The following is a 27,166-nucleotide window of genomic DNA, read 5'->3' on the forward strand; positions in this document are numbered from 1 at the left end:
TTCATGTTCAGGGCTTAGGGATGGAAGAACAAAAACCATATGGTGACTATCAAGTGTGCTACAGAAAATATACCATTCACAAGTCAAAGCAGCCACAGTTACAGCCACCGTGTCAGACTCAACAAACTCTGATACTTACATTATGATCAGCGCTTGCAAGATCCACCGATAAAGATGGAACAGCATCCGTCCTCAGGATTTAGCTTCCTGGCAAGACCCATCGAATGTTCTTCCCAACTGATAAAGCAACTTCACTCGATATGTGCACTGCACACGTGTGACATGATCGTAATTTTCGGTGCAGCCTGTCCACCCGAAATGAAAAGCAGACACTGTTGTTGGATGTCTTCATTCTTTGTAAAATAGTGTCATGTTGAACGAACACTATGGAATCCAGTCACAACACAGTGTGCTTTTTCCTGGGTTAGTTACCAGTATTGTTCTGCCACGTTCTTCTTGAGCTATCTTACGGTTTGTAAACAACGCTGTATGATGAGCATATGTGATGAAGGTTTTAAGGCGTTATATATTTAAATTAGTTAAGATAAGACGCTACCATAGGTGTATAAAATGTATGGCATTACATGACGTTGCATAATACCTGATGTAATGCCTGCCTCCTGAATCCAAGCGTTTGACATGGGGGAAGGGGACCAGTAACGTTATGATCAACTTTGTCAACGTACCAGCTACAGTCATTTTTCATACTTTGGTCCTTCCAATTTGATGAAAAACATGATGCTTTTTTAAAAATAAGGTAAAAAAAGGCATGTCAATATTTATGCAATGTCTTATCGACAACATCCCCAAGTACAAGTGCAACCAAGTTTGTCACAAAATATAATCTGAAATAAATAAATGCTGCATGTATTGTACAGCCTCCCCGCTACTCTATGATGTTGAATCGCCCCACCCACATGGTAGCTAGCTAGTAGTTAGAGACCAGCTCATGACAGCCAGGCTGCTGATGTATAAAGGGCCTGTGTATCTTTATTGCATCTCCCAGTTGGTTCTGTGTTGTTATCCATCTGCGGGCCTCGACTTAGGTTGCGTCCCAAATGGCACCCTATTCCCTATTGTGAGCTAGGAGTGGACCAAATAAGGAATAGGGTGCCATTTGTGACGCATTCTGAAGCCTTCTCCCTGTGCTCCTTCTGTACGCCTCAATAGAGTCATCAACTCCGGAACTTTTGTAGGCCGTAGACTGACATATGTGTGTATGTATGTGGGTGGATATGTGAGTGTGTTTGTACAGTGTGTATGGATACATACTGTGTGTGTGTGTGTGTGTGTGTGTGTGTGTGTGTGTGTGTGTGTGTGTGTGTGTGTGTGTGTGTGTGTGTGTGTGTGTGTGTGTGTGTGTGTGTGTGTGTGTGTGTGTGTGTGTGTGTGTGTGTGTGTGTGTGTGTGTGTGTGTGTGTGTGTGTGTGTGTGCGCATTGAGTCTCCCTCCCTCTGATATTCACCAAACAGAAATAAATGCCATTAACTACGTTTCTTTCAAATGCACAAAATCTCTTATGTCAGCTGGAGAAAAATGGAACACCTCTATGGGGATGACTAATTTCCAACCAAGTTTGATTTGGAGCAAATTAGGATTCATGAGGAGTGATGAGTAAAATACCTATTGATATTTATCACAACCGGGAAATAACAATAAAAGATGGCATCTGGGAGCATCTGATTTTGCTGATTCTGTACTGGGAGGGAAAAGTTGGTAATTGGAAGAAAGAGAAAAGTACTATATTTATACTCAATTAATTCCCATGATGTCTCCTAGCAACACATTGATGTTGAATAGTCTTTTAAATGAGTTAAAATCAATTCTAAATACAGAGGATTCCAAGAAGTAGCAGTGTAAAGGAGAATGGTTTTGAGACAGAATGATTAAAGCAGGGGTGTAAAAATGCAATTAAATGCAGTCTCTTATAGCAGCCTTTCCCATTTAGACCATTTCAAATAAAAACCAGGTCTAAATTAAGTGTTTATGACTGAACTTCAGTGAGTACCATAAAGATTGCGCCAAAAAATTATAAAGGAGAGCAACATTTTTGCCATGAATGAGACAGCAGTGTGGTTTGACATGGTCGATTCAACTATTGTATGGGGGATACGGAACAAGATCTCACGGTCTCACTTCAGTATTCAACATTTGTCCAGAGAATTGCATGTCAGAGCAGGTTTTTAAACGAGAAAAAACATGATAGTTCATTTTAGGCATCAATTCCTACTGAGGGACCAGGACAAACATCAAAGTGAGACTGAGATGTTGTTGCAACTATGGAGGATACAAGGCACATCGAGTGAGAGAATGGTGCTTACGCATGAAATCAGGGTGTATGATAGTCAGTCTGGTTTTTACAAGTCTGAGCTGCGATGGATTTGCTGTCATAATAGTCATACTGGTCATACACAGTGTGGTTGTCTTTTCAACATTTTATTGAGCAAAAGCTGTGTGCGTTAAGGAAATAGATGCCTGGCTGAAATAGAAGAGTCTCTAAAAAGCGAAGTTGTGTTCAGTGATTAAAGCAAGTAAACGCCCGGGCTATTAATTCAAGTTTTACCGTACACTTTCTCTGGTTGCCTGTCTTGCCTCTGTCATCCAATATGCTCACGGGCCCAACCTAAGCAATTAAATACAAAATATACCGATACCAACACCAATACTCTCGCTCTCTGACCAACAGGTTGTTACATCAATCTAATTTCAGCATAATCATCAGCACTATGTATACATTGATTCAGTGTTGATAGTAAAATGGTATGTTTGAATCATTGTAATTGTCATGCCATCAACCCAAATAAAGAGGTAAATTGAAATAAACTGTGAAGCCAGAGTGCAATGATTCATGCCTGAACATTGACTCCAACAGGTATATGAGGGTTAATGCACTTCAGTGAGAAAACAAGTCGATCATCCAGGTCAAAACTATGTTCAATTCAGCTAAACTATCAGCAGCTTCCATACTTATTTGCGTAGACTACCTAAATTACATTGAATAGAAAGTTACTCCAAAGGACACCATGATTTCAATGTGAAGGTATAATATCATTCATCCATGGGTGATTGGGTTTTTTGAACTTTAGAAATAGGCAAGCGCATTTCCTTCAACCTCATTGCTTGGTTTCTGCTCTGACATGCACTGTCAACTGTGGGACCGTATATAGACAGGTGTGTGCCTTTCCAAATCATCAATTGAATTTTCCACAGGTTGACTCCAATCAAGTTGTAGAAACATCTCACGGATGATCAATGGAAACAGGATGCACCTGAGCTCAATTTTGAGTCTCATAGCAAAGGGTCTGAATGTAAATAAGGTATTTGTTTATTTTAATACATTAGCAAAAATGTCTAAACACCTGTTTTTGCTTCGTCATTACGAGCTATTGTGTGTAGATTGCTGAGGATTTGTCTTTCATTTTAGAATAAAGTTGTAACGAAACAAAATTTGGAAAAAGTCAAGGGTTCTGAATACTTTCCGAAAGCACTGTACTATTCAAGCAGAAGATGCATCTCGTTGCGTTTACATTTCATTATCCAGTTTGTTTACAATTGTAATGATTAATATGTTGGATTCACGTCTACAATTGAACCAAAAATCTAAATAAAAAAATGGCACGAAATCAAATCAAATTAAATGCACTTCAAATAAAGTTTGATTTGATTTTGTCCTATGAATTAATTTAGATTTTAGATGGAGATGGGAATCCAACACATGAATTACTTGTAGATAAAAAAAATTATCGACCAATATACAAGACAATATCTAAAGTTAAAAGTGTATTATTAATATCATGAATTTGACATTCTATTTGTAGGGCTAATGTTAACTACTTCTAAAATTCCTAAGATCCAATCAACCATGGATGAATCAAAGTGTACCAAGCTACACGTTAAAATTATGGTGTCCTTTTTTGGGCAAATTAGATGTCAATCACAGAAGGTTGGTGGCACCTTAATTGGGAGGGAAGGACAGGCTCGTGGTAATGGCTGTAGCAGAATGAGTGGAATGGTATGAAATACATCAAACACATGGTATGATGCCATTCCATTTACTCCGTTCCAGCCATTCTTATGACTCCCCTCAGCAGCTTCCACTGATGTCAATGTAGATGACATAAACTCATGACATATTTTAGGTAGGCTAATTAATAATAATAATAATAAAAATAAATGTGGAAAATAAAGTCCAGACCTGATTTCCCAAAATTATATTCCGCTACCAAATATTTTTTATCATGATCATTTATATGAATTTATTTATACGGATTTTATTTTACAAAAAGTGATTAGATCAATTCGTAGCGACAGAGTTATACATTGTATAATATTATTTCCCATGTGCATCAGAGTCACATCTTCATCTGGCATTTTACCATTTGTTTCTAGCCTAAAGCATCACAGATTTATAAAAAAAACATTATTATTATTCATATTTTCTTTTTAGTCCTCAATCAAGGAAGAGCCGTACCCCCCCCCCACCCCCCACCCCCCTAGCTCTGGAACCTATCATGTTTCAGGGAAGACCCAGATGCAGACAATGTCGAAGTAACAAAAGTTTATTACTTGTCCAAAAGGTACAGAACGGCAGGCAATCTCGGGATCAGGGCAGGCAGAGGTCAATAATCTAGGGTGGTGTGACAAGGTACAGAAACGGCAAGCAGGCTCAGGGTCAGGGCAGGCAGAATGGTCTAAACTGGGAAAACTAGAAAACGGGAACTAGAAACAGACAGGAGCACAGGGAAAACCACTGGTAGGCTTGTTGAACAAAAGTAACTCACAACAGACACTGGGGATAATGGGGAAGATGGGCAACACCTGGAGGGTGCACAACACCTGAAGAATGCACAAAGACATGTGAAACAGATCAGGGTGTGACAAAACTCCTGGTCTAGATTGAACCTGATTGTCTCGCTCCTGGCAGGGCTGGGAGAAGAGGAGTGCTAACTCGAAGCGCCCTTGCTTTGCTACCGTTCCCCATGCATTAGCTCCGTGCATGGTGGAAGGTGACTGGGGGCTAATAAATAGATTTTTCATTCCTCTCCTGTGGAGATTCCGTAGCACGCTGGGCCCGGGCTGAGGTGGTGGTGGAGTAGCGGCCCACTCCACTGGCTGTCTGATTCCTTACCCAATGCCTCCATCCCCTTCTCTATTTTTCCCTGGGTTTTAGTGTGGATTGATAGAGGCCTCTATGTTGTTTTGTTCCCCACTATTTGTTGAGATGGGACGTTATAACCCTGTGCCATGTCAAATCAAATCAAATGTATTTATATAGCCCTTCGTACACCAGCTGATATCCCAAGCAATGCAGGGGTAGAAGCACGGTGGCTAGGAAAAACTCCCTAGAAAGGCCAAAACCTAGGAAGAAACCTAGAGAGGAACCAGGCTATGAGGGGTGGCCAGTCCTCTTCTGGCTGTGCCGGGTGGAGATTATAACAGAACATGGCCAAGATGTTCAAATGTTCATAAATGACCAGCATGGTCAAATAATAATAATCACATTAGTTGTCGAGGGTGCAGCAAGTCAGCACCGCAGGAGTAAATGTCAGTTGGCTTTTCATAGCCGATCATTAAGAGTAACTCTACCACTCTTGCTGTCTCTAGAGAGTTGAAAACAGCAGGTCTGAGACAGGTAGCACGTCCGGTGAACAGGTCAGGATTCCATAGCCGCAGACAGAACAGTTGAAACTGGAGTAGCAGCAAGGCCAGGTGGATTGGGGACAGCAAGGAGTCATCATGCCAGGTAGTCCTGAGGCATGGTCATAGGGTTCAGGTCCTCTGAGAGAGAGAAAGAAAGAGCATACTTAAATTTACACAGGACACCGGATAAGACAGGAGAAGTACTCCAGATATAAAAAACGGACCCTAGCCCCTGACACATAAACTACTGCAGCATAATTACTGGAGGCTGAGACATGAGGGGTCAGGAGACACTGTGGCCCCATCCAATGATACCCCCAGATAGGGCCAAACAGGAAGAATATAACCCCACCCACTTTGCCAAAAACAGGCCCCACACCACTAGAGGGATATCTTCAACCACCAACTTACTATCCTGAGACAAGGCCGAGTATAGCCCACAAAGATCTTCACCACGGCACAACCCAAGGGGGGTCGCCAACCCAGACAGGAGGATCACATCAGTGACTCAACCCACTCAAGTGACGCACCCCTCCTAGGGATGGCATGAAAAAGCACCAGTAAGCCAGTGTGACTCAGCCCCTGTAATAGGGTTAGAGGCAGAGAATCCCAGTGGAAAGAGGGGAACCGGCTAGGCAGAGAAAGCAAGGGTGGTTCGTTGCTCCAGAGCCTTTCCGTTCACCTTCACACTCCTGGGCCAGACTACACTCAATCATATGACCCACCAAAGAGATGAGTCTTCAGTAAAGACTTTGAGACCAAGTCTGCGTCTCTCACATGGGTAGGCAGACCATTCCATAAAAATGGAGCTCTATAGGAGAAAGCCCTGCCCCCAGCTGTTTGCTTATAAATTCTAGGGACAATTAGGAGGCCTGTGTCTTGTGACCGTAGCGTATGTGTAGGTATGTACGACAGGACCAAATCAGAGAGATAGGTAGGAGCAAACCCATGTAATGCTTTGTAGGTTAGCAGTAAAACCTTGAAATCAGCCCTTGCCTTGACAGGAAGCCAGTGTAGGGAGGCTAGCACTGGAGTAATATGATCAAATGTTTTGGTTCTAGCAGCCGTATTTAGCACTAACTGAAGTTTATTTAGTGCTTTATCCGGGTAGCGTACGTGTAGGTATGTACGACAGGACCAAATCAGAGAGATAGGTAGGAGCAAACCCATATAATGCTTTGTAGGTTAGCAGTAAAACCTTGAAATCAGCCCTTGCCTTGACAGGAAGCCAGTGTAGGGAGGCTAGCACTGGAGTAATATGATCAAATCTTTTGGTTCTAGCAGCCGCATTTAGCACTAACTGAAGTTTATTTAGTGCTTTATCCGGGTAGCCGGGAAAGCAGAGCATTGCAGTAGTTTAACCTAGAAGTAACAAAAGTATGGATTAATTTTTCTGCATCATTTCTGAACAGAAAGTGTCAGATTATTTGCAATGTTACGTAGATGGAAAAAAGCTGTCTTTGAAACAGTCTTGATATGTTCGTCAAAAGAGAGATCAGGGTCCAGAGTAACGCGGAGGTCCTTCAGTTTTATTTGAGATGACTGTACAACCATTAAGATTAATTGTCAGATTCAACAGAAGATTTCTTTGTTTCTTGGGACGTAGAACAAGCATCTCTGTTTTGTCCACGTTTAAAAGTAGAACGTTTGCAGCCAGTCACTTCCTTATGTCTGAAAGACAGGCTTCTAGCGAGGGCAATTTTGGGGCTTCACCATGTTTCATTGAAATGTACAGCTGTGTGTCATCCGCATAGCAGTGAAAGTTAACATTATGTTTTCGAATGACATCCCCAAGAGGTAAAATATATAGTGAAAACAATAGAGGTCCTAAAACAGTTTTTAGTAGCTACTATCTTGTCTCATCGCTACAACTCCTGTACGGGCTCGGGAGAGACGAAGGTTGAAAGTCATGCGTCCTCCGATACACAACCCAATCAAGCCGCACTGCTTCTTAAAACAGCGCGCATCCAACCTGGAAGCCAGCCACACCAATGTGTCAGAGGAAACACCCGGTAGGCGATGAGACAACCCCAGACGATGCTAGGCCAATTGTCGCCCCACAGGCGTGAACCCAGAGTCTCTGGTGGCGCAGCTGGCGCTGCAGTACAGCACCCTTAGCCACTGCGCCACCCGGGAGGCCTCTGAGCACACGGGAGGCCCCTGAGCAGATTATTTGTTGCAATTGCAAACATAATAAAATGGTGGTCCAGGATTATGAGGAAAAACATTAAGATCCACAACATTTATTCCATGGGACAAAACTTGGTCCAAGGTATGACTGTGACAGTGAGTAGGTCCAGAGGCATGTTGGACAAAACCCACTGAGTCGATGAGGGCTCCGAAAACCTTTTGGAGTGGGTCTGTGGACTTTTCCATGTGAATATTAAAGTCACCAAAAATTAGAATATTATCTGCTATGACTACAAGGTCCCATAGGAATTCAGGGAACTCAATGAGGAACGCTGTATATGGCCCAGGAGGCCTGTAAACAGTAGCTATAAAAAGTGATTGAGTAGGCTGCATAGATTTCATGACTAGAAGCTCAAAAGAAATTTGCTATCGTAAATGTTAGCAACACCTTCGCCTTTGCAGGATGCATGGGGGATATGGTCACTAGTGTAACCAGGAGGTGAGGCCTCTTAACACAGTAAATTCATCAGGCTTAAGCCATGTTTCAGTCAGGCCAATCACATCAAGATTATGATCAGTGATTCGTTCATTGGCTATAACTGCCTTTGAAATAAGGGATCTAACATTAAGTAGCCCTATTTTGAGATGTGAGGTATCACGATCTCTTTCAATAATGGCAGGAATGGAGGAGGTCTTTATCCTAGTGAGATTGCTAAGGCGAACACCGCCTGTTATTGTCCTGTTATTTAGAAGGGTTGATATATGTTCATATTCTTTGTCAAAATTCTAGATCTATATTGTCGATATTCCTTGAATTGATGCAGATTCTCCATGTTCCTTAAATTTCTATGGCCCTATTCCTTGTTGAACTTTTTTATATTCATTTTTATTTATTTAACCTTTATTTAAACTAGGCAGGTCTTGTGACTCTCTGACCTGACTCTGCATGGTCAGTGGATTGATACTTTCCTGTGTGCCACGTTACTTGTCGAGGGGTTAATACAGCTGTGTCACATCATATCATGTGTTCTATTTTATTCTGTCATGTTGCCCTATTACTTGCCTGTCAGCCACTCTCGATCTAGACTCTCCATGATTGATGCAGGTGTGTGCTGTGTCACATATTTTGAGGCGTTATTACAGCCTTATGCCACATCTTCTCTATTTAGCCTTAATATGGATTAAGAATGTAGTCCCCTTCACTTATTTAGAGAGGTATATGCAGTCTTATGGCTTCCCATCTCCTCTTTTCAGACTTCCTATGGTTTAAACTAGTCCCCTGCACTTATTTAGAGAGATTAGTAAAGCCATATGGCTCGATCCCTGTTATGTGAAATCCCAAACGTCACCCCTCCCAGGCCTATGCTGTATTTTCTTCTCTCTGCAACCTTTTTATTGGTTAAAACTTCTTATGGATGCAATCCCATTAACGGGAGCGATATGACAACCAGTGAAAGTACAGGGCACCATATTCAAAAGAACAGAAATCTCATAATTAAAATTCCTCAAACATACATGTATCTTATATCGTTTTCAAGGCAGTCTTGTTAATCCCACCACAGTGTCTGATTCCAAATAGGATTTATGGGGAAAGCACCACAAATTATTATGTTAGGTCACCAACAACTCACTAAAATACACAGCCAATTTTACCAGCCAAAGAGAGAGAAAAAAGCACAAATAGAGATAAAATGAATCACTAACCTTTGCTAATCTTCAGCAGATGACACTCATAGGACTTCATGTTACACTATACATGTATGTTGTGTTTGATAATGTTCATATTTATATAAAAAAATCTGAGTTTACATTGGCACGTTACATTCACTAGTTCCAAAAACATCCAGTGATTTTGCATAGCCACATCGATTCAACAGAAATACTCATCATAAATGTAGATGATAATACAAGTTATACACATGGAATTATAGATATACCTCTCCTTAATGCAACCGCTGTGTAAAAAAAACTTTACGGAAAAATAAAACCATGCAATAATCTGAGACGGCGCTCAGAATAATAGTCGCATAGCCGCCATGGTGGAGTCAACTATAACCATAATTTACATGCTAAATATTCCCTTACCTTTGATGATCTTCATCAGAAAGTCTCCCAGGAATCCCAGGTCCACAATAAAGGCTTGATTTGTTCAATAGTGTCCATTATTTATGTCCAATTAGCTACTTTTGTGAGCGAATTTTGGTGCACCTATCCACGCGCGAGCTAGTCAACAGTTTATTCGGACAAAAACTTCAAAAAGTTAAATTACAGGTCGAAGAAATATTTCAAACTAACTACAGAATCAATCATTAGGATGTTTTTAACATATAGCTTCAATAAAGTTCCAACCGGAGAATTGCTTTGTGTCTAGAGGATGAATGGAACGCAGGAAGATATCATGTGCTTTGCGCATGACCTGGAACTGGCACTCTGCCAGTAGTCTGATGCATTCTGTTCTTATTCAGCCCCACTTCACAGCAGAAGCCTCATTCAAATTTCTAAAGACAGTTGACATCTAGTGGAAGTCCTAGGAAGTGAATTCATTTATATCTAACAGGGATTTCAAAAGGGACTGGTTTAAAAATATACCAGCCTAAGATTTCTCACTTCCTGTTTGGATTCCTTCTCAGGTTTTTGCCTGCCATATCGTTCAAACAGTTTCAGAAACTTCAGAGTGTTTTCTATCCAATACTAGTAATAATATGCATATATTAGCAAATGAGACTGAGGAGCAGGCTGTTTCCTCTGGCACCTCTGGGCACCTTTCATCCAAGCTACTCAATAGTGCCCCTGCAGCCATAAGAAGTTAATAGTCATTTTCTCTAAGAGATCCATTAGGAATGTTTGTGTACAACTGATTTCCAATAGAAGTTATAGATCTGTCATTCTCATTGAAAGCATGTTTGATAAGCGGTAGATCTGTTCTATGTGCACTGTGCAGTATTTCTATGATTCCCATTTACAAGTTTAGTTTTTGCTTCTTTTTACTTTTTGTTTTGTACATCAGCTTCAAACAGCAATTTTGCAACAGAAACGTATATGTTTGGTTATTTAAAATATATTTAGTTGTGGTTTCGATGGTACAATGATTATTTACACAAAACATTGCTTGCTGTGTCACTTAAACTTAAATATATTTCAAATTTTTGAACCAGGAAATGGCTGAGATATTTCTATATATGGCAGCTTTAAGTTATTCTACACCGTATGTCACCGTAAGTCACCCACTGTCTGCCTTTCTATAGATATACCTAAATAGCCCTAGCTGCGATTGCAGCCCAGTCCTCTTTTTATTAGAGGGGTACATATGGTACTATACCTTCTCTTACAGATCTTCACTTAACTAAGACAGCCTTGTTTTACTGTCACATCCCTCTACGAACATCCAATTAATAATTGCAGCCCAGTAGCATGTACAACTCTAGTGACAGGCTTTCAGTAGTCAGAAACAAACACAGATTCAGTCCAGACCTCCCTTCTCTCTGGAGATATTTATGGTTAATGGCAGCTTCACAATATGCCCACATTTACTCCCCTGCCTTCAGAAGGATGGATTCTGTGGCATGGCGCTTGCAACACCAGGATTGTGGTCTAGATTCCCGGGGCCAACCCTATGTAAAATGCATGCTCAAATGACTGTCAGTTGCTTTGGATACAAGCGTCTGCTATATGACATTTATTATTATATTATACTTATGCCACTCCTATGGGCCCCGGTCAAAAGTAGTGCACTACATAGGGAGTAGGGTGCCATTTGGGATGCATTGGCTGTGTATGAAATGTTTATATGCCCCTATCTGTTTCCTGTAGATCAGGTTTGGGCAATCATACAGTATCCTGTGAGGGCTGGTGAGGTGCAGGCGTTTGTGCCAGGCAAGCAGTGACACACCTGACTCTCCTAATCAAAGTCCTGATTGAGGATGGGCAATCTTACCATGCGAGGGTCAATGTGGATGCGGGCTTTTGTTCGGGCTATTGCTCAATCAATGGCTTGATTGAAGACTATGACCAGTTGATGAGTAGAATCAGATGTGCTATCGCTTGGCTGGAACAAAAACTAACTTCGCCACATAAACTTGTCTACAGTGGGATAGATTCTGACTCCTGCCTTATGCTTCATTCCACTCTCTGCCTTCCAGCTCTAACCCACCCATGTACCCTTCTTTCTACCTCATTTAGAGGTCTGTAATACCAACATGTTTTAAGCAGACCACCATAGTGCCTGTGCCCAAGAACACTGAGGCAACCTACCTAAATGACTACCGTAGCACTCACGTCTGTAGCCATGAAATGCTTTGAAAGGCTGGTCATGGCTCACATCAACACCATTATCCCAGAAACCCTAGACCCAATCCAATTTGCATACCGCCCAAACAGATCCACAGATGATGTAATCTCTATTGCACTCCACACTGCCCTTTCCCACCTGGACAAAAGGAACACCTATGTGAACACCTATGTGAACACCTATGACTACAGCTCAGCGGTCAACACCATAGTGCCTTCAAAGCTCATCAATAAGCTAAGGACCCTGGGACTAAACACCTCCCTCTGCAACTAGATCCTGGACTTCCTGACGGGCCGCCCCCAGGTAGTAAGGTTAGGTAACAACACATATGCCATGCTGATCCTCAACACAGGGGCCCCTCAGGGGTGCGTGCTCAGTCCCCTCCTGCACTCCCTGTTCACTCATGACTACACGGCCAGGCACAACTCCAATACCATCATTAAGTTTGCAGATGACACAACAGTGGTAGGCCTGATCACCGACAGCGATGAGACATGCTATAGGGAGGAGGTCAGTGCCTGGACAACAACCTCGCCTTCAACGTGATCAAGAAAGAGGAGATGATTGTGGACGACAGGAAAAAGAGGACAGAGCATTCTCATCAACGGGGCTGCAGTGGAGCAGGTTGAGCGCTGTCCACATCACCAACAGACTAACATGGTCCAAGCACACCAAGACAGTCATGAAGTGGGCATGACAAAACCTATTCCCAATCAGGAGACTGAAAATATTTGGCATGGGTCCTCAGATCCTCAAAAGGTGCTACAGCTGCACCATCGACAGCATCCTGACTGTATGCATCACTGCCTGGTATGGCAACTGCCCGGCCTCTGACCGCAAGGTACTACCGAGGGTAGTGTGAACGGCCCAGTACAGCATTGTCGCACACCTAGTCACTTTAATAACTAACCGTTACCACCGAACATTGACTCTGTACCGGTACCCCCTGTAAATAGTCTCGCTATTGTTACTTTTATTTCTCATTCTTATCTGTGTTGTGATTTGAATAGCTGACTAAATCAGCCTTTTACCAACCCTTAGAAAACTGCTGGAAAACATTTTTTGGGACCAGATACAATGCTATTTCACAGTAAACAAACTGACCACAAACTTTCAGCACGCATATTGGGAAGGACACTCAACAAGCACAGCACTTGACTGATGATTGGCTGAGAGAAATTGATGATAAAATGATTGTGGATGGATGTCTTGTTAGACTTCATTGCAGCTTTTGACATTATTGATAATAGTCTGCTGCTGGAAATAGTAGTCTGTAGATAATAGTCTGCTTTACACCCCCTGCTATAATTAAAATAAAGAGTTACTTGTCTAACAGAACACAGAGGGTGTTCTTTAATGGAAGCCTCTCAAACATAATCCAGGTAGAATCAGGAATTTCCCAGGGTAGCTGTTTAGGCCCCTTGCTTTTTTCAATCTTTACTAACGACATGCCACTGGCTTTGAGTAAGGCCAGTGTGTCTATGTATACAAATGACTCAACACTATACACGTCAGCTACTACAGTGACTGAAATGAATGCAACACTTAACAAAGACCTGCAGTTAGTTTCAGAATGGGTAGCAAGGAATAAGTTAGTCAAAAATATTCCCACTTAAAGCATTGTTTTTGGGACAAATCATTCACTAAACCCTAAACCGCAACTACATCTCGTAATGAATCATGTGGAAATTGAGCAAATTGAGGTGACTAAACAGCTTGGAGTAACCCTGGATTGTAAACTGTCATGGTCAAAACATATTGATACAACAGTAACTAAGATGGGGAGAAGTATGTCCATAATAAAGCACTGCTCTGCCTCCTTAACAACACTATCAACAAGGCAGATCCTACTGGCTCTGGTTTTGTCGCACCTAGACTACTGTTCAGTGGTGTGGTCAGGTGCCACAAAGAGGGACTTTGGAAAATTGCTGTTGGCTCAGAACAGGGCAGCACCCCTGGCCCTTAAAAGTACACGGAGAGCTAACATTAATGACATGCATGTCAATCTCTCATGGCTCAAAGTGGAAGAGAGATTGACTTCATCATTACTTGTTTTTGTCAGAGGTGTTGACAAGTTGTATGTACCAAACTGTCTGTTTAAAATGCCAGCCAACAGTTCGGACATCCATGCATACCCCACAAGACATGTCACCAGAGGTCTCTTCGCAGTCCCCAGAACAGACTATGGAAGGCACACAATACAATATAGAGCCATGACTACTTGGAACTCTGTTCCACATCAGGTAACTGATACAAGCAGTAGAAACAGATTTGAAAAGCAGTCAAAAATACACCTTATGGAACAGCGGGGACTGTGACACATGCATACGCACACATGATAACATACACACTATTCACACATGTACACATGATAACATACACACTATTCACACACGTACACATGATAACATACACACTATTCACACACGCACACATGATAACATACACACTATTCACACACGTACACATGATAACATACACACTATTCACACACGTACACATGATAACATACACACTATTCACACACACACACATGATAACATACACACTATTCACACACGTACACATGGATTTTACGTTGTAGATATGTGGTAGTGGAGTATGGGCCTGAGTGTACACCCTTAGTGTGTTGTGAATTCTGTAATGAATGTTTTGTAATGATGTTACAATTGCATAAATGCCTTAATTTTGCCCGGACCCTAGGAAGAGTAGATGCTGCCTTGCCTACAAATACAAATACAGCTGCGCCATTGTAGGTTTGGACAACGAGTTTCTCTATGAAGTTAAACTAAGACGTCTCAAAATTCATAAAGTCAAACACAGACTGAGGTGCATTTTGCCCACTTGACACATCAAAGTAACCCCTGAAACGTTCCTGAATAAATCCCTGATCATTCACATACCCGACAATAACTGACAACTGCAAGCAGACTGGTGGCACCACAGGTCCCACAGCGGTGGGGCAATTTTTACCCCCTGGGGCCTGGAGTTATTCCTTATATATTAACCTATCTAGGAAAACTCTGGACCCTATAAGGCATGACAGTGATCAGTTGTAAAAATGTTTTATATGGGCTATCATGGGACCAATTTTTCCTAATCAGGTCACATGGTTTTTAAAAAACCCAGAAAAATTCCTGGTCTTGGCGGGAATGAAAACCCTGCCAAACTCCAGCTACCTTATATTTGTTCATGTAAATATATTCAAACTAGATTAGGAGAGGGATTTCCTCTACCCAGACACATAGACAACAACTGATAGACAACAGAACTAACAGGGCTGAGTTTGTTTCATGCATGTTTGCATCATGCAGGCCTATGCAACTGTACAGTAGGCCTCATAAAAAAATGTACTCGCATCTGTCATCACTATTATGTTGATTGAATAATTCCAGTTAATCATTAAAAATGTATAGGCAGCCTAGCCCGCCCAATTTGGAATATTAACCACATTTGATCACATTCACATTTTCTCCTAACACACAAATGGACAATAAATACATAATGTTACCAATTAGTTTACCCTGACCAGATGGACAGGGTGCATAGGCTATATGCAGCTGCTCTTACTAGTAGCCTACAGTTGATCAGACTGAAAAATAGTCTCGTTTTCATCCCATACAGCATTCAAGTCTACACTGTTTAGGTGTAGCCTAGGCTGCTGTTACATTTATGTCATGGGATTTTGCTTGTGTCTATCCGGAGTGATTATGCGTTATCATCTTTGCTAAATAAATACCAGAGGAAAGTGGAAAGCCTACTTAAGCGCAGGTGAAAATAATGTGCTGCGTCAAACTCTCTCTTTAATCTATCTTTGAATGGATGATGCGATGGAAGCGTTCAAATCATTCGGAATTGTTTTTGACATCCCAAAAAAGACAGTCGAATGTTCAATATGTTCAGCAAGTAAAGCAAATGTAACGTGCAATTACCTCTGCAAGGTCATTGTAGTTGCCCTTGTTGGCTTTCCCTCTCGTCGTGTCCCATAGTGTAAAACCAAATTCTTGCATGCCAAAAAATGCAGTGGTGGTGATAAGCCACTTTGAATACACAGACCTTCGTCATTATCGATGCAGCCTTTTCCCCTAAAATTCTCCCTGCTTTTATTTTGTCGTTTAGCTGAACGATCAATGTTCTTCAGGTCACAGTACCCACCCTCTGACCAAGACTTAGACTTTCCAAATAGCAGGCAAAGCCAGCAATACAGGCTGCTCGATGAAAGGCTCCCTGTTAACCAGCTAATCTTTTGATACCAGTTTGTTTTGAACGCCCTCACCTTTTCATCAAGAAACTGATCTCAAGCAAAGGTTGACCCTTGTTTTTAATTCGCACCTTTTCCGTGTATCCCAGAGAATGAAAGGGGTTCTCAAATAAAAAGTCCACAACATTTTTGGCAGCATTGACCATTCTGGTGGACAAAACTGCACGCTCGCATTGGTAGCAAATTTATATAAATTGCACTAACTGGACACAAAAATAAAGATAAAACCAAGAAAACTATTTATAATATACCTCCTCCATCTCCTGTAATTTGAAAGAAAAAATGAATTTGAATTTAATAATATCCCAAAAATGCTCAACTATCACTCTTCACCTCTAACCAACAACGTCACCAAGATGCTCACCAACCCCCATAATGCTCTGTGGCACAATCCCAATGCAACACACTAGGTTCATTCTCTGATCCTTATGCTATGATTGGATGGACAACATCCAATGAGTGCTGTGTGTGTGTGTGTGTGTGTGTGTGTGTGTGTGTGTGTGTGTGTGTGTGTGTGTGTGTGTGTGTGTGTGTGTGTGTGTGTGTGTGTGTGTGTGTGTGTGTGTGTGTGTGTGTGTGTGTGTGTGTGTGTGTGTGTGTGTGTGTGTGTGTGTGTGTGTGTGTGTGTGTGTGTGTATAGAGTCAGTGCAAGAGAGTTAGTCCAAAAAAGGGTCAGCCATTTTATTAGCTGTTAAGCAGTCTTGTTTAGAAGTTGTATAGCTTGGGGGTAGAAGCTGTGCAGGGTCCTGTTTGTTCCAGACTTGGTGCACTGGTACCGCTTGCCGTGTGGTAGCAGAGGGAACAGTCTGTGGCTTGGGTGGCTGGAGTCTTTGACAATTTTTTGAGGTCCTGGATGGCAGTGAGCTCGGCCTCAGTGATTTACTGAGGAATAGCAAGCAGACATTCCGAGAAGAAAATGTATTCCCCAGGTCATGTCTCCTCTTCTTTCCTTGACTACATCCCAAATGGCACCTTATTCCTAATATAGTGCACTACTTTTGGCCAGAACCCCATGGGCCCCAGTCAAAGGTAGTGCACTATAGGGAATAGGGTGCCATTTGAGACGAAGAACTTCTCTCTCCAGGCTGTCAATGGGTACATGCCCATTTGGGTGACTTTGGAGGGGTAACATTAAGCCCTTACTCTGTGTCCTCTCCAGTTTCCACTCCTTCCTGCTTGCTTTCTGAGGGGGTAAATCCAAGACCTCTGCCTGGTCTTCACTGCTGCTTCTTCCTAAAGCTGGGGTAATGCCTAATACCAGGGCTTTTAATCCTCTCGGGTTGTACTGTAGGCTGTGAAGTAGAGGTCTGGCTGAGTGATAAACCAAACGAAAGGGAAAGAGAGGGTGATCCCTGTGTTTTCCTCTCTTATTATGTTATGGATGAATGAATATGAGTAGCGGAGCATTAGCGCACACTATTATAGCGAGCTTCTCCGTGAACTAAAAATAACTTGACGTTTGCCACCCTTGTAAATAGTTGTTGGGATGATGCATTTCTTCCCAGTTCATACAATGCTTTGTTCCACAACTACATTCAGTCAGTTTGTCATTAGTTGTTTATTAAGAATGAGCTGTGCGGGTGGCCATGGTCTTATACATAAATACAAAGGGGACAATCTACATTTTAAAATATCAAGAAATATGTGGGCCTACTTGGCAAATAGACATTTTAACAGACTATAATCTGAGTTTTCAGGGAACAATATAACCTACAATGCAATTTCAAATGACAGCTACAACACAGAATAGTACATGGAGCTTCTGAATATTACAATAATTAATGCATATGGTTGGTTGGCACATCGACAATACTCTCAACAGTGATTCAAATGGAAAATGTGGTCATATCGCCACCTGCAGGCAGACCCAGGGGGGTGCTGTTGGCTCTCCCTGACTTTCCTGGCAGGGGAAAACATTTAAATGTTATATTATATTGACTGTTTATTTTGATTTGTTTATGCAAGCTCTGTACTTTGCAGAAATATCCACAGACATAATTTTGTAAATTATTTCATTAATTTCTTTCATTGCTGTAAAACCTTTGTACTACTAATAGGGCCAAGCACATTACAGGGTCTGTCATTGAATTTCATGTCACTCATGTTGTGGAGTGCCTCTGTCCCCGACCATTTTATTTTTAAACTAAGAGGGGACGGAATGTGAGTATAGCATAACATCAAACCTGGGTATAGTACTTGAGAAAAAAAAACAAGCTATGCTTGACTGGCTTGCTTGCTTGTCACAATGGAACTAACGCAATATTACCCCACCCATCCGGCACTCAAGGCAAGCTCAACCAAATGTTCAAAACATCTGAAAGATTTCCAATACAATTTGAAACAGGGTTTGCATAACATAACATAACTCAACACAATCACTTTTTAATCTGAATTGAATGTGAAGAAAAACTGTCCCCAAGGGGCCTTAAAAATGCATAGGTAAGGCCCAGTATACGGCCTAGAATGTGGATGAGAAATGAACTGTGTCAGCCCTATCATCTAAATGTTAATAGCTTTACTACTGGAAAATACTGTTGACCTCCCACGGGGAAAGTAGTTAGAACCTGGAAAATACCTTCCACCTCTGCTATACTATGGACTATTATGTTGAGCATATTGATAATTCCATTAACATTTCCATGTGTTGACCTGTCCTTTCCACATCACTGTTTGTTGCAGAATAGTTTGTACTCAGTAATGTGTTAAATGTTTTGATCTTTGTGGGTCGGAAAAGGACTTCACATCAATTTTGGGTCAACAACATGTTGTGGGCTGCTGTAAGGCAGTGAGATATGGCTTGAATGGAAATTGAACTTAAACTTGAATAATTAAGCTACTTCAGCTAGTTATTTTGTCCGGATGTGTGACTACCGTAGCTCATGTGGTTTTAGAATGGCAGAGGAAATGATTTAAGCTCAATTGGTTTAGCATTATCATACAACAACAACAAAAAACTACTACTGTTACTGCTGGTACTAGTACTACTAAAACTACTACTACTATGAGGCTGCAGCTACTAATACTAAAAATCGCTTCCACTTGGCCGCTACCATTTCTAATACTTGGCTGCTTCTCCTTTACCCACTACTACTACTACTACTACTACTACTACTACTACTACTACTACTACTACTACTACTACTACTACCACTACTACTACTACTACTACTACTACTACTACTACTACTGCTACTGCCACTACTACTACTGCTACTGCTACTGCTGCTACTGCTACTGCTACTGCTACTGCTGCTACTACTACCACTACTACTACTACCACTACCACTACTACTACTACTACTACCACTACTACTACTACCACTACTACCACTACCACTACTACTACTACTACTACTACTACTACTACTACTACTACCACTACTACCACTACTACTACTACAACTACTACTACTACTAATACTACTACTACTACTACTACCACTACCACTACCACTAATACTACTACTACTACTACAACTACTACTACTACTACTACTGCTACTACTACTACTACTCCTACTACTATTTACTCCTTTAAGCATTTTAAAGGCCATTCACACAGAGACAAGTGAATAATTGTTTAGCACAAATCCTCCTATTTTACCAAGTCATAAACTCCACACTGCCTCTGTAACCCTTTCCCCTGCAGCCGTCCACAACTCACAAGCTGAGGCATTTTATTCTCTATATGCTACTTCATTGTCAAGAACAGAAAGTACTGTGCAGGAATTAAAATAGAACAACGTCTTCAACCCATTTGCACAGCTGAGAATCTATCCTACCTTTGGTAGCTTAGCAACCGGCATTGGTATGCGGTATAGAGAGTTTAAGGTTGAGCGGAGGGTTAATGGAACGTATAGATACTCGTCCCCACATGTTTGCCATTATCATCCCTGATCACTATAAGCCTGGTGGAATCGCTCTGTTTAATGGGGGATATCTGCCTGTCTCCCTATGTTCTAATGACACATGCATCATCCTGTCACTCAGCAGATGTAAATATGGACATGGCCTTTGGCAGTGCGGTGGCAGCGTGCTTATAGGATAAACTTAAATCAGCTACTGTGGAATAATTTGGAAAGCTTCCTTCCTTCTTGAGATCAGTGATCGGATATGTTGGACAGGTTGTGTTGGATAGATTAAAGGAGATCAGTGATCGGATATGTTGGACAGGTTGTGTTGGATAGATTAAAGGAGATCAGTGATCGGATATGTTGGACAGGTTGTGTTGGATAGATTAAAGGAGATCAGTGATCGGATATGTTGGACAGGTTGTGTTGGATAGATTAAAGGAGATCAGTGATCGGATATGTTGGACAGGTTGTGTTGGATAGATTAAAGGAGATCAGTGATCGGATATGTTGGACAGGTTGTGTTGGATAGATTAAAGGAGATCAGTGATCGGATATGTTGGACAGGTTGTGTTGGATAGATTAAAGGAGATCAGTGATCGGATATGTTGGACAGGTTGTGTTGGATAGATTAAAGGAGATCAGTGATCGGATATGTTGGACAGGTTGTGTTGGATAGATTAAAGGAGATCAGTGATCGGATATGTTGGACAGGTTGTGTTGGATAGATTAAAGGAGATCAGTGATCGGATATGTTGGACAGGTTGTGTTGGATAGATTAAAGGAGATCAGTGATCGGATATGTTGGACAGGTTGTGTTGGATAGATTAAAGGAGATCAGTGATCGAATATGTTGGACAGGTTGTGTTGGATAGATTAAAGGAGATCAGTGATCGGATATGTTGGACAGGTTGTGTTGGATAGATTAAAGGAGATCAGTGATCGGATATGTTGGACAGGTTGTGTTGGATAGATTAAAGGAGATCAGTGATCGGATATGTTGGATATTTTAAAGTGAGGTTTTACAATGCGTTGCTTTCACTAGGCCTAATTGTTTCAAATCAGGGATCGCTTCAGTTTGGGAAGGAAAGAAGGGCACCATTTGAGGGGACTTGAGAAATTTGAATTGGTCCTGTACGGTAACTGAATTTTGTCACTTCAACACGTTCTCAATTGTTTGTTTATGTTTCATATAAATAAAGAAATAAATAAGGAGATGACGCAAACCACATGTCTTGAGAACGGAGGCAGATGGGTCATTGTCTGCCTTGAACTATCGGAATCAATGACTCGTGAACTGAGTACACAAAAACTATTTCATGTACTGTATTGTTTGTGTACATTTCACTCTCGCAAAACATATTTCACTGGAATCTGTCGTGTCAAGTTGAAGCAACATTCACGTGTTCGCACCACAACACACACACACCCCATCCCACATTTTTTTCAATCATTGCGAGAGAGCACATCGGAAGGCCTCACATACAGTGTCCCCGTATTCCCCTATTGTTAAGAGCCCCCCCCACTCCTGTCCATCTGATGTGGGAAAAAGCCATTTCCCATTCAAATACAGTATGCTCGAAATTGCCATTAAATTGCCACCACTGCAGCAATCCAAGTTCGCTGAAGCTTGCAAGGCTGTGGCGCCTGCAGTACCCTTTCATGTGGTTCAATTCTGAGAAGGGAAAGGCAACACTGAACACTGAGGGCAATCCCGTAGACGGCCTGTTTCAGGTGTTCACTGTAAATTCCAATCGATTGATGCTATCGAGCGCGGCGGTGCTGCCTGAATCCGACTTGACGGATCCCGCGGAGGCCAAGGCGTCCAAATGGCCCGGCGAATAAGGTTGTTTTGACAGATCCGTTGTGGTTAAAAGGCCCTGTATTGAGCACAGGGAGTGACTGGAGTGCAGGAGCTGCGAGACGAGAGCATTTTAAAGGCACTGCCATCAGGCCGTCAGCGCCATTCACTCGGTTCAATGGCATGGTAAACCCATTTAGACCATTTGTGACTTTTCAAACACTCTGGGAAAGACTTGTTCTCTAGCCAACCCTAGTGGGACTACAGATATTGGAGTTTGGCTTTGCCTTTTTAGTAGATTTGGCTTCTCCAAGGTATTCAGAAAGTGGGATACAGAAAAGATGGATAACTTGCGCACACACGCACACCTTTTCTTGTGGCTCATCAGCTTCATCTGCAGACGATGTTTAGAAAAGACAATTGTCATTATCATGAGAACAGTCTGTTCTCGCTCGGTTGTATGAAGAAACCATATTCTCTTTCACTTGAAATATGCAAAGATTTAGTTCAGTATTCATGTATTCAGCCATTCAGATGTATGCATGTGTTTACTGCAATTTGCATATTCAGTAGTGGACTCATCGTCATTGCATGTTCAGAATTGTAACCACTGTATTGGTTACATGTTAAAAAATAGCCATTGTTGTCACGCCCTGACCATAGAGATCCTTTTATTCTCTATGGTGGTTAGGTCGGGGTGTGACTAGGGTGGTTTATCTAGGTTATTATTTGTCTATGTTGACCTGATATGGTTCCCAATCAGAGGCAGCTGTTTATCATTGTCTCTGCCTAAATATGATCCCCAATCAGTCTTTTTCCACTGGGTTTTTGTGAGATCTTGTTTATTTGTGTGTAGTTGCCAGTGTGCACTGCATTTGACTTCACGTTTAGTTTTTGTTCTGTATTGTTTTGGTGAGTTTCTTTAATTAAACATGTGGAACTCTACGCACGCTTTGCCTTGGTCCAAATCAAATCAAATCAAATGTATTTATATAGCCCTTCGTACATCAGCTGATATCTCAAAGTGCTGTACAGAAACCCAGCCTAAAACCCCAAACAGCAAACAATGCAGGTGTAAAAGCACGGTGGCTAGGAAAAACTCCCTAGAAAGGCCAAAACCTAGGAAGAAACCTAGAGAGGAACCGGGCTATGTGGGGTGGCCAGTCCTCTTCTGGCTGTGCCGGGTAGAGATTATAACAGAACATGACCAAGATGTTCAAATGTTCATAAATGACCAGCATGGTCAAATAATAATAAGGCAGAACAGTTGAAACTGGAGCAGCAGCACAGTCAGGTGGACTGGGGACAGCAAGGAGCCATCATGTCAGGTAGTCCTGGGGCACGGTCCTAGGGCTCAGGTCCTCCGAGAGAGAGAAAGAAAGAGAGAATTAGAGAGAGCATATGTGGGGTGGCCAGTCCTCTTCTGGCTGTGCCGGGTGGAGATTATAACAGAACGTGGCCAAGATGTTCAAATGTTCATAAATGACCAGCATGGTTGAATAATAGTAAGGCAGAACAGTTGAAACTGGAGCAGGAGCATGGCCAGGTGGACTGGGGACAGCAAGGAGTCCTCATGTCAGGTAGTCCTGGGACATGGTCCTAGGGCCCAGGCCAGTTGAAACTGGAGCAGCAGCATGGCCAGGTGGACTGGGGACAGCAAGGAGTCATCATGTCAGGTAGTCCTGGGGCATGGTCCTAGGGCTCAGGTCCTCCGAGAGAGAGAAAGAAAGAGAGAAGGAGAGAATTAGAGAACGCACACTTAGATTTACACAGGACACCGAATAGGACAGGAGAAGTACTCCAGATAAACAAACTGACCTTAGCCCCCCGACACATAAACTACTGCAGCATAAATACTGGAGGCTGAGACAGGAGGGGTCAGGAGACACTGTGGCCCCATCCGAGGACACCCCCGGACAGGGCCAAACAGTCCATCAATTCTACAAACGACCATGACAGAAGATCCCACCACAACAGGACCAAGCAGCGTGCCGTGAATTTCTTTGGGGTGGCACACTAGGTGGTTGGCAACGCTGAGGGGTGAGTCAGAGACCGAGGAAGAATATTGGGATAGATTGAGCGAGGAGTGGTTGGCAAAAGTTGAGGAGAGTGATGAGAGAGAGCTGTTGGTTTGGCTGGAGAGGAAAGATAGTCGCTGTGCTAGCTCTCCGCACTTAGCTTTGAGAGTGTCATCGTTCCGGTACAATGTGTGCTGGTTCTACACACCGTGTCTCCAGTGCGCCTCCACAGCATGGTACGTCCTGTGCCAAGGTGGGAAGGTTGTCACCTGTCCAGGACACATTGTGCCAGCTCTACGCTCCAGACCTCCAGTGCGCCTCCACGGCCCTGTACGTCCTGTGCCGGTTTATGCACCATGTCTCCAGTGCGCCTCCACAGCCCGGTACGTCCTGTGCCAACTCCCCACACTTGCCGTGCGAAGGTTGTCATCTGTCCAGGACAAGTTGTGCCAGTTTTAAGCTACAGACCTCCAGTGCGCCTCCACGGCCCAGTAAGTCTTGTGCCGGTTCTACGCACCGTGTCTCCAGTGCGCATTCCCAGTTAGGTACGTCCTGTTCCTGCTCCAAGCACTCTCCTTGAAGTATGTGTTCCCAGTCAGGTACGTCTTGTGCCTGCTCCTCACACTCTTCCTCAAGTGCGCCTTCCCAGTCCGGTACGTCCTGTGCCTGCCCCACAAACTCTCCTTGAAGTGGGTGTTCCCAGTGAGGTACGTCCTGTGCCTGCTCCTCGCACTCTCTCTCAAGTGCGCCTTCCCAGTCAGGTGCGTCCTGTGCCTGCTCCCCGCACTCGCCCTGAAGAGCGTGTCACCAGTCTGGTGCCACCTGTGCCTGCCCCACACATCAGACCTCCAGTGTGCCTCCCCAGTCCAGCGCTTCCAGCGACGGTCCCCAGTCAAGAGCTTCCGGCGACGATTCCCAGTCCGGAGCTTCCGGCGACGATTCCCAGTCTGGAGCTTCCAACGATGGTCCACGGTCCGGAACCTCCAATGATAATTCACGGTCCGGAACCTCCAACTATGGCCCCCGATCCAGAGCCTCCTGCGAGGGTTCCCAGTCCAGAGCCTCCTGTGAGGGTTTCTAATCCAGAGCCTCCTGCGAGGGTTCTCAGTCCAGAGCCTCCAGCGAGGGTTCCCAGTCCAGAGCCCCAGCAAGGGTTCCCAGTCCAGAGCCTTCAGTGATGATCCACGGTCCGGAGTCCTCGGCGATGATCCACTTCTTCCGGCAACGATCCACAGTCCGGTTCCTCCGGCGACGATCCACAATCCGGAGCTTTCGAAGACGTTTCACGGTCCGGAGCTTCCGAAGACATTTCACGGTCCGAGGCCTCCGGCGAAGAGCCGAAGCCGACGTATCCGCGAGTGGAGTGGCTAACTTCACCACGCACCGGAGCCGCCCCCGACTTTGGATGCCCACCCGGACCCTTTTTGTGGGATCTTGTTTGTTTGTGCGTATGAGATTATACTTTGAATGACTATGAGACAGCATGCTGAAGCTGGATTACTAGAACATACGAAAGACATTGATTCTAAAAAAGCGGCACTGTGCACAGGCAACACTGCATATGTACAGAATGGGCTTAGTTGTGGTTCTATTTGTGGCAACAGTGTGAGAAGCTGATAAAGTGGTAGATGTGGAAGTATTGGTAATGCCACAGCAACTGTAGCCGCAGCAACTGAATATATTGAGATGAACTGAATTAAGCTTGCTCCAGCATCCCCATGTCACAAATATCCGACTGGTTATCTTAGACACACTTCTGGTTCACTAGGGTCAGCGTGAGCAAGACTCGACACATACTTCTTATCTGGTTTATAAATCACCTCAACTACCACACCACTGGGCACGATCACATCCAAATGATGGTTAGCATCTACGCTCGTTCAATTGTGAGAGTGTGTCATGGAACATTAAGATGACGCTGCAGTGGATAGCAGCCGTTTTACGGGATCCTGACCAATTCTGCTATTTTGTGTATTTTTTTACGCTGAACTGAACTTTTTATGTACATAATCAAATAAAATATAATCACATTTATTTATATAGCCCTTCTTACATCAGCTGATATCTCAAAGTGCTGTATAGAAACTCAGCCTAAAACCCCAAACAGCAAGCAATGTAGGTGTAGAAGCACGGACATAATGTCTCCACCATCGTTTCCTATGACGAAAAAAACAGCTTCTGGAGATCATAACAGTAATCTCTAACCTTGATTTGGATTACAACTTCTAATTCAACAAGTCGGCAGGTCTGGACATTCTGCTTTCTCCGGACCAGGCCCTAATCCTCGGGACTCAAAAAAAGTTTTGTTGAGTCTGTAATGGTCAAGCTCAATCAGGGCAATTTAGTATTGAATGGGGAAGAATCTAGTTGTGTTTTTTTTACCTCAAAAGTTTTGGTGATCTCGTTATTTTTCATGTTTGATCTGATTGAGGGACAGTATGGTTTTTGGGATAGATGTCCATGTCATTGCAAAATAGATCACACTTATTTTCTCTCTCCATCAAACCATGACTTTGAATCCATTGCAGAGATTGTGTCTGTTCCATCCGGGTTGTGGATTCATTCTTGTGTCTTAATATTCCGTTTTGACGCTACAGTAAAAAAGGCAGCACCTTATTTGGAATACAGTAAACCAGAAGAGGCATATCTCTTTGTGGGCAGTTCAGTGTCCTACTACTGCTTAGGCCTACTGTGCACCTTAAATCATTTTCCTATTCACAAACGTCCTACACATACAGTTATTCAAAGTATAATCTACCTTTAGATTACCTTCTCTGACCTAAAATATGTTTATTTGATTCTTTTTTTCAATTTCCACCTTCAACTACACCAGATCATCATTCCACAGGAGTGAGTCTGATGAGCTGAGGGATTGATACAGAGCAAAAAAAGCCTTTGACTTCATCAAACTACATTTTTTTCCTCTTTTTTTATTGTGACTATCTCGGCGCAGTTTTTTAACCCGAGTGAAATGTAAAATAATGGTCGGGAAGGAGCTCGAGTTCACTGGAGCGTAAGGGAATAGGAATTAGCCGAGGTTGGTTCTAATCAGCCCGTGCCATAGGTGGCTGGGAGACTATCAGCCCGGAGAGAAACTGCTTAATAACAGCTCATTAAGAGAATAGTCCATCACTGATAAGGGGGCCCCTGGGACGTGCTAATTAAAAAGAAGGGCTG

The 27,166-nt window shown here is 42.8% G+C and overlaps 1 protein-coding gene across 1 annotated transcript in view; it reads left to right on the forward strand.

Moving 5' to 3' along the window:
• The window catches only part of LOC124000105 (opioid-binding protein/cell adhesion molecule-like), a 559,214-nt gene that overhangs the window by 255,802 nt on the left and 276,246 nt on the right, over window positions 1-27,166 (forward strand). The gene's annotated exons all lie outside the window — the stretch shown is intronic.

The sequence above is a fragment of the Oncorhynchus gorbuscha genome, linkage group LG16, assembly GCF_021184085.1.
Source record: "Oncorhynchus gorbuscha isolate QuinsamMale2020 ecotype Even-year linkage group LG16, OgorEven_v1.0, whole genome shotgun sequence".
NCBI classification, from domain to species: domain Eukaryota; kingdom Metazoa; phylum Chordata; class Actinopteri; order Salmoniformes; family Salmonidae; genus Oncorhynchus; species Oncorhynchus gorbuscha.